Source organism: Schistocerca gregaria, unplaced genomic scaffold (assembly GCF_023897955.1).
Source record: "Schistocerca gregaria isolate iqSchGreg1 unplaced genomic scaffold, iqSchGreg1.2 ptg000959l, whole genome shotgun sequence".
Lineage (NCBI taxonomy): Eukaryota > Metazoa > Arthropoda > Insecta > Orthoptera > Acrididae > Schistocerca > Schistocerca gregaria.
The window spans coordinates 57501-62500 of NW_026062312.1; the positions used below are offsets into that span (position 1 = coordinate 57501).

At 54.5% G+C, this 5000-nt stretch overlaps 1 non-coding gene across 1 annotated transcript in view; it reads right to left on the reverse strand.

Moving 5' to 3' along the window:
• The window catches only part of LOC126325998 (small subunit ribosomal RNA), a 1893-nt gene extending 180 nt beyond the window's left edge, over positions 1–1713 (reverse strand). The window contains exon 1 of the ribosomal RNA XR_007560465.1: positions 1–1713. This exon is cut by the window's left edge and continues 180 nt beyond it. This is a non-coding gene — a ribosomal RNA (small subunit ribosomal RNA).
• Positions 1714–5000: the final 3287 nt, after the last annotated feature.

The following is a 5000-nucleotide window of genomic DNA, read 5'->3' on the forward strand; positions in this document are numbered from 1 at the left end:
GCAGGGACGTAATCAACGCGAGCTTATGACTCGCGCTTACTGGGAATTCCTCGTTCATGGGGAACAATTGCAAGCCCCAATCCCTAGCACGAAGGAGGTTCAGCGGGTTACCCCGACCTTTCGGCCTAGGAAGACACGCTGATTCCTTCAGTGTAGCGCGCGTGCGGCCCAGAACATCTAAGGGCATCACAGACCTGTTATTGCTCAATCTCGTGCGGCTAGAAGCCGCCTGTCCCTCTAAGAAGAAAAGTAATCGCTGACAGCACGAAGGATGTCACGCGACTAGTTAGCAGGCTAGAGTCTCGTTCGTTATCGGAATTAACCAGACAAATCGCTCCACCAACTAAGAACGGCCATGCACCACCACCCACCGAATCAAGAAAGAGCTATCAATCTGTCAATCCTTCCGGTGTCCGGGCCTGGTGAGGTTTCCCGTGTTGAGTCAAATTAAGCCGCAGGCTCCACTCCTGGTGGTGCCCTTCCGTCAATTCCTTTAAGTTTCAGCTTTGCAACCATACTTCCCCCGGAACCCAAAAGCTTTGGTTTCCCGGAGGCTGCCCGCCGAGTCATCGGAGGAACTGCGGCGGATCGCTGGCTGGCATCGTTTATGGTTAGAACTAGGGCGGTATCTGATCGCCTTCGAACCTCTAACTTTCGTTCTTGATTAATGAAAACATACTTGGCAAATGCTTTCGCTTCTGTTCGTCTTGCGACGATCCAAGAATTTCACCTCTAACGTCGCAATACGAATGCCCCCGCCTGTCCCTATTAATCATTACCTCGGGTTCCGAAAACCAACAAAATAGAACCGAGGTCCTATTCCATTATTCCATGCACACAGTATTCAGGCGGGCTTGCCTGCTTTAAGCACTCTAATTTGTTCAAAGTAAACGTGCCGGCCCACCGAGACACTCAACTAAGAGCACCCTGGTAGGATTTCAACGGGGTCCGCCTCGGGACGCGCAAGCACGCCTTCGGCTCGCCCCACCGGCAGGACGTCCCACGATACATGCCAGTTAAACACCGACGGGCGGTGAACCAACAGCGTGGGACACAAATCCAACTACGAGCTTTTTAACCGCAACAACTTTAATATACGCTATTGGAGCTGGAATTACCGCGGCTGCTGGCACCAGACTTGCCCTCCAATAGATACTCGTTAAAGGATTTAAAGTGTACTCATTCCGATTACGGGGCCTCGGATGAGTCCCGTATCGTTATTTTTCGTCACTACCTCCCCGTGCCGGGAGTGGGTAATTTGCGCGCCTGCTGCCTTCCTTGGATGTGGTAGCCGTTTCTCAGGCTCCCTCTCCGGAATCGAACCCTGATTCCCCGTTACCCGTTACAACCATGGTAGGCGCAGAACCTACCATCGACAGTTGATAAGGCAGACATTTGAAAGATGCGTCGCCGGTACGAGGACCGTGCGATCAGCCCAAAGTTATTCAGAGTCACCAAGGCAAACGGACCAGACGAGCCAATCCGATTGGTTTTGATCTAATAAAAGCGTCCCTTCCATCTCTGGTCGGGACTCTGTTTGCATGTATTAGCTCTAGAATTACCACAGTTATCCAAGTAACGTGGGTACGATCTAAGGAACCATAACTGATTTAATGAGCCATTCGCGGTTTCACCTTAATGCGGCTTGTACTGAGACATGCATGGCTTAATCTTTGAGACAAGCATATGACTACTGGCAGGATCAACCAGGGAGCTGCGTCAACGAGAGCTGAGCAGCCGGCCGCCCGGGAGTGTGTCCCGAGGGCCCGCGCGAACACGCAAGCGTCCGCTCAATTATTCTGCAAACAGGAGGAGGCTGAGCTCCCCTGCACGATACACCTCGAAACCCTCTCAGGTCCCGGCGGCGCGCAGCGCCGTCCTAAGTACTTGGTCGGGTTCGAGAGAGGCGCAATCGCCCGGAGATGGGCGAGTAGACGCTTTCAGTGCGAACACCCGTGCTCCCAACTGAGCTTGCCGCTGCCGACAGAGGCCCGGGAGCGTGCTGTCGTGGCATTGCCGGCGGGAAACAACACGCGCCACCTACGGTGACCGGCAGCTCCAACGCCAGCGCCACAGAAGGGCAAAGCCCCACTTGGGTGCAGAAGCGAACTCTCCCAGCACAGCGCACGCGCCAACACGTCCGCAGAGCTGCGATACAAACCACCTGCGAGAACCGCTGGGGGCGACCGAGCAGCAGACGGCGTCGCGACGCCGAGTGCCGGGCGGCGGCGCATCCTCAACGCACACAGTCCGCAATCGGACCAGCACACTGCAGATGTCCACCGCGCTTCGCACCGGGCTCGGCAGAACCCACTTTGGCCGCCTGGCGCCGCGCGCAGGGTGCGCCGGCGCATAGCTGGGACGCCAGCCGGGCCCGTCGGCCGGCGCTCCTGCCACTGGGCGCCCCCCACCAGCCGGCTGTAGTGCGTGCGCTCACGCAGCGCGCGGCCAGCACGCCGGGCGGCCCCCCCTCACCGGCCGGGGACTGTCCCGCCAAGCCACAGCCTCGTATCGCTTCATACCCACATGGCCAACTCAGGTTCGGGGGCATGGCGGGTACCGCCGAAACAACCGGTTCATAGATGTACCGATCGTCGCTATCACCGATGCACCTGCAGCGCGAACAACCGCTCAACAACTGATTTCCAGTTCATTTGCGGATCTTTGGCAGCAAACGTATACGTCAATCTACATTTGCGAAATCTACGATTCTGGCATGCCTGCATGTTATGTGTCACGACACGCTACATCAGCCCACATACACACTGCGGCATGTACACGAGAGAACACGTGGAAGATGGTCCGCGCACGTGTGCAATGTCCCTTGCGCGGTCGACTGTCAACCGGCCTCTGTAGCATGTCGCAGATGTGGAACGCGGTCCACCGTGCTATCATGTTGTGTGGGGCAATACGATTAAATAGGAAAACCCTCGTCGCTACATCAACAGACGGCTCACGCTGATTCCCGGCAGAGGGAGGAGGGGGGGGGGGGGGGGGGCCAACATGCAATACTTTCGTCCGTACCTACCTACCACATGTCTGTACGGCGTACAACAGTGCAATCTCGCTGTAATGGGGAGACGAGACAAGTAGCATCGTGCACAACATATGGCCCTTATGATTCGCCATTGTAGGGCGCAGCCGGTGTACGGTCAAGCATGTGCCACATTATGTCACTCAGTACGTAACGACGGATGATCAGTGTGGGTTACGCGTACATCAGCGGACAGTCCACACAGGCCGTACCACAACGTACACTGACTGCATCGACAACCGAATGCAACTGAACAGCTGCAAGGCTCATTTCACAAACAAACGCCTGACCGACCAGCTTGGAAGGGCAGGAGGGGAGGGCGATATTCGTTCTGTAGCGGTACACCCTTCCAGTGGTTAGCGGGACTGTGTAGAAAGTACGCAACACTCGAAAGACCTTTATGTGAGGGTACGCACCATGGCATCAAGAAATACACATGACACCAGAGGATCCAAGCAGTGAACTATGTTCAGAGGGTTGCTGTTAGGCAAAGCTACATTCCTGTGACGTTACATGTGACAGTTAAGGTGCAGTGTAAGTTAGGTTAAGGTGCAGCGTAAGTTAGGTTAAGGTGCAGTGTAAGTTAGGTTAAGGTGCAGCGTAAGTTAGGTTAAGGTGCAGCGTAAGTTAGGTTAAGGTGCAGCGTAAGTTAGGTTAAGGTGCAGCGTAAGTTAGGTTAAGGTGCAGCGTAACTTGGGTTAAGGTGCAGCGTAACTTGGGTTAAGGTGCAGCGTAACTTGGGTTAAGGTGCAGCGTAACTTGGGTTAAGGTGCAGCGTAACTTGGGTTAAGGTGCAGCGTAACTTGGGTTAAGGTGCAGCGTAACTTGGGTTAAGGTGCAGCGTAACTTGGGTTAAGGTGCAGCGTAACTTGGGTTAAGGTGCAGCGTAACTTGGGTTAAGGTGCAGCGTAACTTGGGTTAAGGTGCAGCGTAACTTGGGTTAAGGTGCAGCGTAACTTGGGTTAAGGTGCAGCGTAACTTGGGTTAAGGTGCAGCGTAACTTGGGTTAAGGTGCAGCGTAACTTGGGTTAAGGTGCAGCGTAACTTGGGTTAAGGTGCAGCGTAACTTGGGTTAAGGTGCAGCGTAACTTGGGTTAAGGTGCAGCGTAACTTGGGTTAAGGTGCAGCGTAACTTGGGTTAAGGTGCAGCGTAACTTGGGTTAAGGTGCAGCGTAACTTGGGTTAAGGTGCAGCGTAACTTGGGTTAAGGTGCAGCGTAACTTGGGTTAAGGTGCAGCGTAACTTGGGTTAAGGTGCAGCGTAACTTGGGTTAAGGTGCAGCGTAACTTGGGTTAAGGTGCAGCGTAACTTGGGTTAAGGTGCAGCGTAACTTGGGTTAAGGTGCAGCGTAACTTGGGTTAAGGTGCAGCGTAACTTGGGTTAAGGTGCAGCGTAACTTGGGTTAAGGTGCAGCGTAACTTAGGTTAAGGTGCCAACGTGGGTTAGGTTAAGGGGCCAACGTGGGTTAGGTTAAGGGCCAACGTGGGTTAGGTTAAGGGCCAACGTGGGTTAGGTTAAGGGCCAACGTGGGTTAGGTTAAGGGCCAACGTGGGTTAGGTTAAGGGCCAACGTGGGTTAGGTTAAGGGCCAACGTGGGTTAGGTTAAGGGCCAACGTGGGTTAGGTTAAGGGCCAACGTGGGTTAGGTTAAGGGCCAACGTGGGTTAGGTTAAGGGCCAACGTGGGTTAGGTTAAGGGCCAACGTGGGTTAGGTTAAGGGCCAACGTGGGTTAGGTTAAGGGCCAACGTGGGTTAGGTTAAGGGCCAACGTGGGTTAGGTTAAGGGGCCAACGTGGGTTAGGTTAAGGGCCAACGTGGGTTAGGTTAAGGGCCAACGTGGGTTAGGTTAAGGGCCAACGTGGGTTAGGTTAAGGGCCAACGTGGGTTAGGTTAAGGGCCAACGTGGGTTAGGTTAAGGGCCAACGTGGGTTAGGTTAAGGGCCAACGTGGGTTAGGTTAAGGGCCAA